At 39.1% G+C, this 14,769-nt stretch overlaps 1 long non-coding RNA gene across 2 annotated transcripts in view; it reads right to left on the bottom strand.

The window, feature by feature from the left end:
* Positions 1-227: 227 nt before the first annotated feature.
* LOC120490951 (uncharacterized) overlaps positions 228-14,769 on the bottom strand; it is a 31,013-nt gene continuing 16,471 nt past the window's right edge. Inside the window, exons 3-4 of one of the 2 annotated variants that reach the window (XR_005625160.2) lie at positions 3,083-3,210; positions 228-773 (exon numbers count right to left, since the gene is read on the bottom strand). This is a non-coding gene — a long non-coding RNA (uncharacterized LOC120490951). Of the gene's footprint in view, positions 774-3,082; positions 3,211-6,878; positions 7,611-14,769 lie in introns of those variants that run through there. The other variant, XR_005625159.2, reaches the window with a different exon arrangement.

The following is a 14,769-nucleotide window of genomic DNA, read 5'->3' on the forward strand; positions in this document are numbered from 1 at the left end:
TTAAGGTGTGAGGGGAGGGTCAACTGTGTAATTACAAATGTAATTACATAAATTAATTATAGCTGTAATTACATGCGGGAATTTTAAAATGTAAGTACAATGTAAAAACATGTATGTACACAATAAGTCCATTGTATCAAATTATTAATATCAATATAATTACATAGTACTTAAAGCCACTTAATATAAAGTGGGACCCAAAATGGTTTCAATTGGGATATACAAAGTCACATTGTGGGTGCATTTTGCGATATACAATAAACAAATAAATAAATATTAACAAATAATTGATGAATGAATGAAATAAAGTTGCATATGTAAATTCCTTGTTTTTTTTCTTCATTTTTATACTGAGATAGAATTGGGCTTCCATGGAATACCACTAAAAGATAATGCGTGCAAAACTGTGAACAGCATACACATTGTCCAATATAACTAAGATAACAGGAAAAAAAATCAGCAGACATCAAAGAGGCCTGCAGGCAATGCATACTGTAGCTGTTAATTTCGTGGAGTGAGAGAAAGGCGAAGGGAAGAAGAGAAAACGATTCAATCACTTCAAAGCCAGCAGAGGCTTTAGAAGGTCGGTTTGTTTTGACGTGGATCTGCAGAGGTGAATGAGAATCAAGCGGTAAAGGCAAGACCACTTCAGACGTAAGATTCATTCTTAACCCGCCTCCACTCCGCTCTCTCCCTCTAACTCACACATACACAAAACCAAAAAAAAAAAGACAAGAAGAGAATTCAACGATGCCTTGGAGAATCAGGATTATCTGACAAGAAACACAAAGAGAGAGAAAGAGAAAGTGAGAAATCTCCTATGCTCTCAAACTTGAATATTAACAGCTTTTTTGAGGAAATGGCAGGCAATTAACCCACATAGTCCAATTCCAGGGATTTCTGTGGATATGACACTTTTTTGGCAGGAGACAAAAACTGATTCAAGGCGGTGTGTGTGTGTCTGTGTTTGTATACCAACAGGCTACTCCATTCAATAGAGTAATGATGATAGTTCCCTATTTTGAAAGAAACAACCTATTTCTGTCAGTCTAAGGCTAAAGTAGGCTAAATCTCCAGAGAAGAGGGCAGCTGTGCAATGCTAGCAGGGTTAGTATAGCGCTGGTGGAGCCGCTCACTCCTCAGGAACAATACTGCTGTACTGAGGGAACAAAAGCGAGACGATCTCCGTGTGAATTTTAATTAGGCCATGGGTGAGGCAGTACAATACTGAGGTCTTTCCCCATTTTGGATGTGTTTGTGCGTCACTCCTCCCATCTCAGTGCTTTGCATAGAAACAAAAACAGAAAGAGGAGAGTGGAGATCTCTTTCAAGACATCACAAAGCGATGCTTTTCTAGATGGCTCATTTTTTGAACCAGGAAAGATCTGGGATCTATACCAAAGTTATTTAATGGTACAAATGAATTTAGTGTTACCACGTCAATATGACAGAGGTAAACAGTCCAGCACACACCTTAGAGCACACAAACCCAGTATTCACATAAGTGACGACCAACAGTACAGATGAAATGGCTATGACTTAGCTATACAACTAACTAAACTACAACAAAATGTTTTGAACAATGAACAATACATTGTTAAATATACAGTCATCACTATGCTAATCTGTAATACCTAAAACATTGTCATCAAATTTTCTTCTGGCAACTACAACTGCCAGTTTTTTATTATAAATTTAACAGGATAATTTTATTTACATTGCTACTCCAGTGAGTAAAACCACCAGAAACAAACATTATGATCACAACATCTAAATTGAGGACCTGTGCTCCAAATTTCACACTTTCAATTCTGTCTTCATCTGCCCAAGACCAATGGCTTGACATTCACAGAAGAATCTCGCAGCTTTTCATTACCAAAGAGAGTAGAAAGAGTTTGTGATCTTGGCGTGATATTGTTGTATAAGGGGATTTCGCTCCACCCTCCCCTGGCACATAGACAGATTACACAGTGATTATACGCAACTCAATATTGCATGACAACCTCCAGCGCGTGAGGGGTTTACCATCATGTTTCATTCATTTGGCTTGAATGAAGCCTCATTTGAAGCATTGGAAAGCTTAAGATTTATGTGAAATTCATAACGGAACAGATGTCCTCTCGAATTTGCTTCTCCAGAAGGAAAAATTCTGAAAATAAGCCTTGATTGCCTCAAAAACTTAAACATGTTTAGGTCTTAACCTCTGAGGGCTTAGGGGTTATTTAGTTGCACTAAGAACCAAAGCACCATGGGGAATATCCAAATGACAGATTTATATCAATGCCCATATTTTGCCTTGCCTCGAGCCTTAATAAACTTCCATAGTGATTGTGTATGTCTCCGTGTGTGTGTGTGTGTGTGTGTGTTTGAGCGTGTAACTTTGACTACAGTGTAATAAATAATAAGAATCAATTAGTCAGTGTATCTTCCTCCCCAGATAGCAAACTGACATTGAATCAACGTGGAAATATGACATCGAAACAACGTTGATCTGACATAGTTTTGCTCATCGAATTAACGTTGAACCAACGTCAGACGCGTCATTCTTTCAAAACTAACGGAAAATCAACTTGAAATCAACGCGTTGTTTCAACGTTATGAAAGCAAACCAATTTTCGATTTTCATTTAGCTTTGAAGAATGCCGCGTCTGACGTTGGTTCAACGTTAATTCGATGAGCAAAATCAACGTTGTTTCAATGTCATGAGAGACGTCGTTTCCACGTTGATTCAATGTCAGTTTGCTGTCTGGGTCCTCTCCTTTGTTTCGACAAATGCCTTCTGTGTTCACTGTTTGCAAGGTTAAAACTTACTGCTGCCAAAGGGGCCAAAACCGAACATTCGTTCTTTTAATTGCATCTCTAGAATGTGCATACTGAGACTTTAATACTATGACATCAGACAGGATGATACCGAAACTAAAGACTGTTTTTTCCCCTCTCTTCCTTTATAACACACATCTACACAAGGTGTCATCTATCTCTGAAAGTGAGATTCGCTTTGAAAGAGTCGATCCCTTCGGTTGGATGTTGTTTCAGCTAAATTTTCTTCTTACTGGTTAGGTGTGACTGGCATTTTAATTACCTGCATATTGTTATGCTCATCAATCATCTTTCAGCAACAGAATTGCGATGACATCATTGACAAATCCCCAAGTATGAGATTTTCACTTCAAGCTTCATAAAGTCCTACATCAAAAGATGATATGGTCACTGCAAACAAAAAAGAAACTGATTTGCTCGAGAAATAGATAAGACACATCAATTTAACATGAAGAACGGTCAGTGACAAGTGTGACCACCCATACTATACCTTCAGTTTAAAGCCCAACACATAAACAAAGAAAAATGTGTGCGTGTTTGAGTGCACATTTGCCTGCTTATATATGTCTGTGTTTGGAGAACAGCGGAAGCTAGATTAGGAATTTGAAGGGCATTTATTGTGTTGAAAAAATGACTAATACTTTAAATAAAGGCAGGCAGTGGAAGGGAACAGAATGTAATAAGCAGCAGATAGATTTATGCCTATTCCAAGAAAGGCTGAAGGCTCTCATTGAGCACATTAAAAGCTCTTTTAGCCTATATCTAATATGCAGTCTCTCCATAATTAATTTAATCCAATAAAGAAAATGATTTAATATTTTTCTGCTGCTTTCCATGAAGTGAACTATGAATCCAATTTCAAGTCTTCTGATTGAGGATTCTCTGTATTGCAGCTAGCACACCGACCTCATTCTGGACGTCTTTGTTAACACTGACTGTGGAAAGAAACGCATCTTTCTCTGACTATTAAACAGTCAGTGCGCGCCTAAGCTCCGGAAAGGAGTAGAATGAAAATAGAAAAACAATAAAAGAAAATGTGAGTTATAAAATCACATACTAAGGTAATGTATAATCTCCGCTTGTCTGGTTGGTTCCTGCCTGAATATCTTTGTTTAGCCAGCGTGCGGCTCGACTCCAGTAATTGAAAAACCAATTCAGTCTTTTATTAATTTATTTATCTACGTATTTTCTAATGAAAGACAACGTCTGCTTGAAAAGAGGGTGAATACATGAACAAATGAAAGGTGATGAGGAGAACCACTTTAATCTTTGTAAAAATACAAAGAAAAATGAACTATTTATCTACGCAGCACCATTCAGCCCTGCATCCAGTTTGAACCCAGTTTTCAGAAGAAAGAAAAAGAAAAAAAAAGAGCTATCTTAAATGATATCTCCTTTGTGGCCTTTAATAGTTTGTAATTCACAATGATCTCACAATCTTTCCACCTCATTTCTCTCTCTCTTTCTCACTCACTGGTTCTTTCAATCGCGGTGAAACACTTGAATGAACCCATTAGCCTGGCCGGCTCTAGTACTGAAAGGAGCCGGGTTGAATTTAACGGAGCATTGTGCGCTTTCGGCCTTTAATCGACTCTCTTCAAATACGGCAGCTGTTTTCACCGTGTCTGATTCATAATTACATCTTCACAACAAGTGCTACACATTCTATTGCACTCATTCATCTGAGCTCTGAGCATTACATCCAACAGAGGTCCAAAAACATTCATTAAGCCAGCATTTAAAATACCTTGTAAATGGTCATATTATTATTTTGCTCGCCCATTTGCTAAACGAGGCAGTGGTCGGAGGTACAGCGATGCATAGTGATGAAGTGTGCGTCTCCCTTTAAGGGTGTTGATTTCCTAATAAATAGAAGTGGAGGCAGGGTCACGAGCTGGGGCAGGGTGTGTCAGCTTGAGTTAGGCCCGGAGGGTGAGGTGAGCGAAGAGGGGGACTACAGGCCTTGGCCCAGAGCCAGGGTTAACTGTACCTCTCCATTCTCTTCAGATCAAAAGTCATCCATCTCTCCCTCTCTCTGCCGACACCCTGTTTATTCCCTCATTCATTTATCATGTCCCTAATCAGCTGGATGAATAGAGGCACTGGCTCACTGATGTATGGTCTTTTTAATTAAGACCAAAAGAAAAAATCTGTGACTCAACTTCTCTTGTTTTTCCTGTCTCTTCTTTTCTAATCACCACGAGCAAGTTTTTCTTTCCTTTTTTTCTGGCCAGGGAAACGTCCTTTTTAGGCAGGATCGGGCTGTAGGTCATTTACAAAGAGAGAGAAAGAAAGAAAGAAAGAAAGAAAGCAGTCTGGCATTCAGGATGCTTTTGTTTGCTTATTTGCAGTGTTTAAAACAAAGACGGCATGGCGTTGAGAATCTCATCAGCAGGAAACCCCCTTAGAGACAAGCAGTATATTCAAAGGCATGCAAATGACAGCGCTCAGAGCCGGGGCCGGGCTCATTTTGGAACTGCTTAATTACCTCATTTCTAAAATAACTTGCCTTGTTTACGAATACAGTGCATGTAGGTAATGGCTCTAGAATTTTTTTTTTTTTTCTTTGCATTTCAAATTGTTACACTATACAGACAGTTCTGCCCTGGCGGTGACACCGAGAAAAAAAAAATCAACTTGAAGAATTAACAACAACAATGAGGTGGTGAGCGAAAACCCTCTTAGACAAAAAAAATGTAATATTATTGTATTTGGGTAAGGAGATGAAAAGTTTAAGGAACACTGATTGATGGAGAACTTACTCGTTACTCGCCTTATTACACTCACACTAATGATTCTTTTGTTAATTATATTGGTCCAGATCATTCACATGATATACAATAAAGCTGCTGGTTAATGACAATTTTGTAATTATTTACTCACCCTCATGTCATTCCAAACAATAACTTTCTTTCTTCTTTAAAATACAAATCAAACCAACACTAGACCTCACTAAAGTGTTATTGCATAGACAAAAATACAAAATTACATTTTTAAAAATGTCTTCCTTTGTATTTTACCGAAGAAAGAACGTTATTCAGGTTTGGAATGACAGTGGGAGTAAATGATTACAAAACGTTCATTTTAACTAGCCATTAGGAGTCAAGACCTAAAGAAATAGGCAAATGTATCATATTAAACAGTGTTACACTCCAGTGCTTCTTAAAAATGCTCGAGAGAGAATGTGCGAGTGATATAGAGAGAGGGAAGGAGAGAGAGAGAGAGTTCGGCAGAGCAAGCGAGCGAGGTGGTGAAAAGTGAGAAGACACCTTTGAAAAGAATCAATTACAGTAAAACGCATCAGAATCACTCGTGCATTTAATACATCTCATATCTGAGAGTTTCAGCCCGTTCCCTCACGCCTGCTGCATCAGCCCGGGCCCATCTGCGCTGCTTTGCAAAGTAGCAATATTTTAAACTAATATCAGTGCATTATGAGCCAACAAATCCTTTAAACAGCACATTAGGATGAATTGTTGCAAGGCCGTGATATCAAATAACAGGTATCCGCAGCACAGAAAGCCCCTCATTTCTCATCTCTGCAGAACACAATAGCACATTTGGCAAGGTGAGTCAAAAAGAGAGTGAGAGAGGCAAAAATCTGGCTGTGAAAGTAAAGTGATCCTTGTTTTTGCATTAGCTAAACCAACAGCACTTGTAAATGAGTCACATGGGTGAGGATTATCTTCCAGTGTCCGGATGTGTTTACAAAATATGTTGTGCTGTCTGCTGTTTACAATATATTTGATAGAAGGACAAAATCTTTTCGACTACCAATCGCGAACATTTGTGGAAGCATCCCAAAAATGACGTCTGCCACGCAGTCCACGGTGACCCCAATCGGCTGAAAAGACATGTTATTTTTAAACTAACATCCCTAATCCAATGTCAAAAAGAAATAACACATTCAAATAATAAAAAAATAAAGCCTGCAGCTGCTGACTAAATCTTCCTTTCCATGTCATCTTTTAGTGGACAAGCCATGTTTATTAGAGACTAACAAGGAGGAGGACAGGGATCAGAACCGTGGCCTGAGAACAGAACGACTGTTTTCATGCTGTAAGCCTGTAGGGTCCCTCACCAAAGGCCTACAGGAACACTTGTTTGTTCTTACCCACGTCCTTGGTGATACAAATATTTACCCAGATATACATTTCAGACGCTTGCTAACAGACAATGTCGACACATGTACGACAGCCATGCAAAAAAGAAAGGGGGAACGTGATATAATAGCATTCCCTCTCACCAAGAAGGGGAAGACGGAGTGCACACAACATGAGACGTACAATTGCAGTGCAGAAAAAGGACGCAAACAACTGCCGCCTAGCGTCCATGCCGACCCACACTGCCTCAAAATTAAACTACCTATCATTCGTTACCTGCCTGCAGCTGTCAAAGCAAACAATGAATGTACCACGGAGAATTGATGACTATTTGGAATGCATATGGGCCAAAAAGGCTTTAATTTAGTGCGGTGGTCTGAGTGGATGAAATGACAGTTGTGATTGATTTGACACGGCAGTCCAGATTTATCTTGCAAATGGAGTAATGGCCGTTGAACGGTAAGATCGGCGATCTGGCGCTGAGCTGATAGCGCACAGAAAGAACAGAGGAGCCGAGTCCCAGCGGCTCTGAGGGACATCATGAGGAATCTTCGCTAAGTGTCGCTGAACAGATTGTCTTGGTCAAGGTTATGATGCACTCATAAGTCTTAAGGAGTGCGTGTGTGGCACTTGGCTGCCTCCCCCTCCACGCACCCATCCGCCAGACGACCCTCCTTACAAGGTGACCTGAAGAAGGGGATACAAAGTAAAAGACTAATCAGCATTTTCCATGGGAGGCGTTGAAATTGGGACGGAGAAAATTCAGTGGATCCTCAGAAGTGTGGCTCGAAGCCGTGAGTGGAAAAAAACTCATCCAATATAAACATAAAACACGCATGCGAACCAAACCAACCGTATTCCATTCACTGTTCACTAACTCTGCAGGGCTGGGGATTGTGACATGGGATGCTTTTTGGGGGGGAGGGGGGGGGGGGTGAAGAATTAACACAAACAAACACTTTCAGACAGAAGAATCACATGCAAATGCACAGCATGTCGTTTCAAAAGAATGAATTTCCATCACACACCATCGCCCCCTAGTTCCGCTCAGTGAGTTGAACAGGCTTCTCTCAATACATTTATAATTGAGGGAGTGTTTCTTCAAGTAACAGCACAAAAAAAAATATTCTCTTCACTACATTTTAGCCTTCGTCCATGTTTTATTGAATAACAGGGGGTGGGGCAGAAATGGCAACACAAAAGAAAAAAAAAAGGACGGCAATCCACTAGTGCGGCCATTGACAATTTTTTGTTTATAGCTTCAGTTCCCTGAGAATAATCTCAGGTGTCTGAACCGAGAGTGAGTTTCACTGGTATCTGTCATCGGGGTGTCAATCCAAGTGCCACATTTTACACTCCGCTGGCACGCAGGACTCACCTGCTTACATACACACACAGCAGCAACAACTGACTGGCATAATCAATCCATAAAAAAAGAATAAGAGAAAATAAAGAAAATTAAATAAACTTTTTTGTTTTTGTTGAGAGAATTTACAAAACAACTTCAATGTCCTGTATTGACCTATCATAGTATAACTCATCTATTTATTTAAAATATATAATGTACCATTTATATTTCTTGAGGGTAGAAAACCGGTAACAATCTGCCTGAAACATGTACAGTAAGGCAAACCAGGCTAAAAAAGCTTTATGAGATTAAACTAATTTAAAGCATTTTCACAAGCTTTCAGAAACAAATAATCCATACTAAGAATATGAATCAGACAGGTTATTATAATAACACATGTTGTTAACATTTTAACGTACATGATATTATAATGTGTCATGCGAGTCATTAGGGTGATTAAAGGAAAGGTCCTCAAACAGACTCAAAGCCCTACAGTAGGCTATGTCGTGCTATCCATTGATATGAGCCCCGGCATGTTGCCTGCTTCAATCTTTCTATCTGTCTACCTGTCTACTGAAGCCTTTAATGCATAATATTCACCCTTTCAATGAGGTGTGCAGGCTTGTCTCTCTCTCTGTCACATGAAACGGGCACACAGATTAACCAGGCCAACTTAAACCAGCTTTACTCCTCCTTAGATTTCAAATGCAGGCACTCATCATGCTAGTGCTTTCAGCTTCCTCCTTGTCTTTCTCTCTCTCTCTCTCTCTCTCTCTCTCTCTCTCTCTCTCTCTCTCTCTCTCTCTCTCTCTCTCTCTCTCTCTCTCTCTCTCTCTCTCTCTCTCTCTCTCTCTCTATATATATATATATATATACAGTATATATATATATATATATATATATATATATATATATATATACACATACCTCCACACTTTCACTTGCTCTATTTATGAGAAATGAGCCATTGGAGATCTCGCGTGAGTACGGGTGTTCCTAAAGCTCCATCATGACCAGAATATCTACCTCTGCATGAATCCTGTGAAGAACACTTAATTCCCCACAGAACAAGGCGAGCAGGGGCGCTTCGTCAAGGGAACAGAAAGGCATTTGAGAGCAGATTAAGAATATGAACAGCAATATTCCTGTCGCGGCATCTGCATGCGCCCAGGATTACAGGGTTCTGAGGAGATTACTGGCAGGGGAAGAGAGGTTACAGGTTCTGAAAACTTTTCATTCTCACCTACGGTATGGAGATCACACCACACACGCAGACATCCACGGGTTTCATTTTCATATTCATTAGGGTTTAATATCATTTCTTCATTTCTTGAGTTTTATTCATTTCTTGAGTTTGTGCAAACATTTATCATGCCACATTCACAGTATAATTTAGTCCCCATCCACAGTACAATATTTCTCTGCACTGTGGCATCCCAACCACATATAAACAGTGTTTTAAGTCACATAAAAAAAAGCAAAGAATATTCATAACACTGTTTTAGTGATGCTTGAGAACAAGTAAGAAGATTTTGGAATATGGTGACATCATTAAAAGCAATTTGCACAGAGAAACAGTTGTTTATCAATAACACTTAATTTGACAATCAGGAATTTGAAAGTGCCGGCAGACACTGGTTTGTTTTGTAGTGGTTAACTTAGGTAGAATCAATGATGTTATGTGACATCACTATACAGACCTGTAAATAACACAGACCGTAATCATAATTTGATTATATGAATAATACTATAAATGTTTGTTGTTGTTTTTTATGCTGGTTTGACAAAATTGTGCCTTTTTAAATTACAAAGGTACAGTAAATATTTATTTCTCAGTTTCTTTATAACAAAAAAAAAAACATCTAATATTTTGCAGGTTTGCTATTATTGACATTTCTTGGTTTACTTCTAAAGATAATAGTTTTCTACAGAGCCACTACTGTACATTATTATCTAATATGTCTTCACCAAAAACATCTGTGAAATTGATGATATCTTTAGTCACTTGACATTATATTAGATAGATATGGTTTCAAAAAAGCTCTAGATGATCAAATTTCAGATGTGGCGATTAGTTGCAGCCATCCGTCATCTCACAGACAACAAAGAGTTTGTGTACATCATGGTGTAATTGCATACACATGTCCAGTATGAGCAGTTAGGCCTCTCTCTGAAAAACCATTGTTCTTGTTTTTATTTTTTGTTTTTTATCTTTTCTACTTTTTTATTTTCATTTTTTTTCCTTTTATAGTTATAAAAAAAAAACTATAGGTAGAAAGCAAGCAACAGTTTTCTCTTATTCTCTTAGATGGTGCCCATTTCTTACATGCCTTAACTGTCAGCCTTGATTAAATCTTCTGGCATGTGGCATTTCCCTCACCACTGGCCCGTCGCTTTGGCCAACAGCATGCCACGCGTGCAAAGCAAGCACAGGAAATCTGTCCCCCCAGGAGACGGCTAACAATGCTACGACCAGGCAATTCCCCTCTACACCTTTCGTGTGAGGGAACATACACATATCACATATTCAGCCGCCATGTGCAATCAATTACAAGCCCTAATGAATGCCAGCCGGGAGTCATGATTCGTGCAAAAGTGTGTGCGCTTGGATATGTTTGAACAAACACTTTACCATGAAGTCTGTATGAAAATTAAGGCCCCAAAGGCTCATAATTAAAAACATATTACAAGGAGCGAAAAGAAAACTAGATTACTCTGATTTCCAAACGATAGAGGCGAGAGAAAGAAACATAGGATTCAAGCATGCATCAAGTCAGACAGAAAGCAGGCACTGCCACTCCCCAGACACAAATGTTAACCTTGTTGCTGGTAAGGAGGCCACATGCATGCTGGGAGGAAGGAAGGAGGGTGGGTGTAACCCAGCCACTTCTTGCAGGGTTGAAGTGTTCCTGCCAGTCTTTCAGTGTTCAATGAGAGGCCCAAGAGACGCGCAACAGGGACTTTCCCGAGGAGTTTCCGTGCCCTTGGCTTCCGAAATGCACCCAGTAGTCATCAATTAGCCTGACAGGCCAGATCTAAACTTAAACACGCACACAAGCTAAGACAGACTAACATAAGACTGTTCCTAAGGAGGTTTGATAACCTTAATAGATATTATAAAAATTCCAAAAAGCCTTTAAAGACATTAATGCTATTCTACATTCAAAATAAAGTCATTGTACATGATCTCTATGTTTTCAAATGTCACTTAAAGGCACACTATGCACTCTCTGGTTTTTTTGTAAAACAGTGACCTCTAGAGCCGCTGTGGTGTACTTGCACTGTCGTAAATAACCGTTATTCCCCTGTTACTGCATATACTGTCAAGTGCTAGACTGCTTTTTAATAATAAAGTTGCCTATCACGTTTGCTGGCTTATAGCGTTTTTACATGATTTCTGCAAAATCAGAAGTAAATAGCCTATAGTGTATAGGCTACTGTATAATTTCATTCATGTTTTTTGATTGTAATGTTAAAATTACAAAATGTCAGATGACATCAATCAAGTTAAATGTACGTCGCATTATTTCATAACATTGGAAGTTATGATTTAGACATGATTACAATTTATCATAATAGCAAATTGTGTTCAATTATTTACAACCTCTAGGCTTATATATGTCCTAATAATTATGTGAGATATTGACTATGTCCTCATGGTAATCGCAAGAATCAACATCAACAGCGTCAAGATTTGATTGATTCATAATCAACACAATTTGAAGTTACAGTCGGGAAGTGTACTGTTAGTCAGATAAACTTGATATAACAGTAACTTACACACGTCATAAGAAATCCGAACCAGACACAGGACTAAAGATACGTGATAAATACACATCACAACACCTGAGTTCAGCTGGCAAACTAGCTCTTGTGGCAAGCTCGGCAATAAAACATAACGGAAAAAACAACAAGACTAAGAGAAACGACTGTTTTTAGGAAGTCTGCTTAAAGCTCTGGTAATCGAAAGCTATAGACATGTGAGAATTATTGAACTGGTCTTATTATCAACAACGGATGAATGAACAGCACCATAAAAAATTACATACCACAAGCCAGTGCAGCAACATACAATATAGAAACAACTAGTATACAAATACAAACAAGTTTATAAATAAGAGATTTACTTACAAGTCCATCAACAAGATCGCCAGGTCAGCATCGCAGTTACAATCCAGTGCAGCTTTTAAGCTCGCGCCAACGAGTGAAAGCTCGACCGAGTGGACTCTTGTCCGGTTTCTAGCACGGTCCGATTCTCTTTCCCTGTTTCGAAAGTAGCTTCATACAGTATGATGTTGTTGATGCGTGTGACGTCGTTGCCGTAAACCATTTCGTGATTCTCACGCGCTGTGTCAGGGGCGCCACTCTCAAACTTGCATGGCTGGTTTTTCCGGCGGCGTCCCCCCCAAGCTTTCCTACCAGGATGATTCGCCCTACTATGACTTTGTTAACCACCAAAACGACTTTGAAGCTGTTATATTAAGGTACAGATCTTGCATAGAGTGCCTTTAAAGACCCATTTATTCTCACTTGTGTTCAATTGTTCAATTTACAGTGATTTTTTTAACTGTTTTGTATTTGGTCTTATGCTTTTTTAGGTTGTATGCATTTCTTAGATCTTGGTATATGTAAAGCACTTTGGCCAACATGTGTTGTTTTTAAATGTGCTATATAAATAAATGTGATTGATTGATTGTGTGTTTTAACTATTAAGCTTCAACACTGAACAGAAAAAGATGAGAATGCAAAGACAATGCAAAAACAATGCAAAGATTGCACTACATAATCAGTAATATTTCTTACATGTACCGTACATTGCTCGTAACAATTACAATACAATTCTGTGATGGTGACAGACCCCCTCATTATCCGTAGGATTAGAGGGCAAAAGTGATCCAAACCCTTTCCTAAATAACATCCAAAGCCCCATCAGCGGATACATCTCTACTCATAAGGCAACAAATTTATCATTATTAAGATAATACGGAGGGATGAATTACACAGCGTGCGTGAGCCTTGTGGGGGCTGACCTGAGATCAGTCCCAGATGAAGGCAACTGAAGGGCTTAGGAATTCATTTTCATATTGCAAATGGCCATCCCAATCAGTATTCCTAAAGTGTCTCCGAAGAGATGTTTATATCTGTGAGAGCAGCGCACTGCAATGAGAATACATACTATTATTAGTATACGCACAAGCCAACAAACAAGAGACCAGACTTTAACGGATTTGACTGACGACAGACTTATGCTGATACTCGATCAATTTGTGTTATGAAGGAGAAGCTGATTTGATAAATCACAAAGGACCGGGTAATGCAGCAATAGATAGAGGTCACAGTTGCATTGACCCTTGCATTCTCTCTTTAAACACACCTCCAGTCCCCCCATTTCTTACACATGCACACAGAGATGTATGCATACTTTCCTGTCAAGACGGATACCGTTTCAAGGGGAAGGAGCTTTTAAATGATTTAGCACTATGATCCGGAGACATTCCAAGCAATTTCATACACCACTGATATTCACATGCTGCTCTTAGGAAATGTCTGGGCATATGCTACCCCCACTATTCACCTACACACGCACACACAATAGAAATTGTGACATTGGTGTGAGATATAAAAATAATGCAGGGGATTATGTCCTGATACTAGGCCTTATTTACTCGTAGATGTATTAGGGAAAACACCTGCCTCCTACTCCAATATAGGATCAAGAGATTAATCTTACTGAGCCTTAATACATACAGATGGTCAGACAGGAAAAATTAGAAAAATGTGAAATGTGAATACATTCGTCTTGTGTAATATGAAATATGATTCATCTATTGCAGAGATTATAGCTTGATGCATTGGTGTACTTAACAAGGAGACAAAGTTAATTTCTTTATAGGCCAAATGTTGCTGGCAAGATCCCTAGAATAATAATGATTCTTTGGGGAATATTATATAAATTAAACTTAAGCCGTCTTCTCTGTTTGCATATTAATGGCTGCTGGTGCAGGGCTGCTTTTGATTCATAGGCTGTCAGATCTTTGTGCAGCTGCCACACAAACATCTGACAGCTCAGAACACATCATTTGTTTATTCAACACAGAAACACACACACACAACTTTAATGCCGGAGACACCCTACACAGCCCATAACAGGGGTCTTTTTCAATTTGGGTTTTTATTCTTCTTCTGACGGAAGATTACAGTTGAAGTACCGATCTCCTTTTACTTTACTGATATAAATCGAAGATGCTGCAGTGACACTGATCTACTGGTACTGCTTACTGTGTCTTATCAGTGGAGAATCACTGAGAACTGTAATTTCTCAAGAAGTACCTTCTCAATGGAGCACCTATAGTATTAGAGAACGTCCTGGTTGCCTATGCAACGCAGTCGATGTTGACTGAATTGGGATCACGCCAGGGAGCCAATCGTCTTTAAGTACTATTGAACAAGGCGTGCATGATTACATCACACAGGTGTGAGTATAAATATGGAAGTGGA

This window comes from Pimephales promelas, chromosome 1 (assembly GCF_988280905.1).
Source record: "Pimephales promelas chromosome 1, fPimPro1.hap1.1, whole genome shotgun sequence".
NCBI classification, from domain to species: domain Eukaryota; kingdom Metazoa; phylum Chordata; class Actinopteri; order Cypriniformes; family Leuciscidae; genus Pimephales; species Pimephales promelas.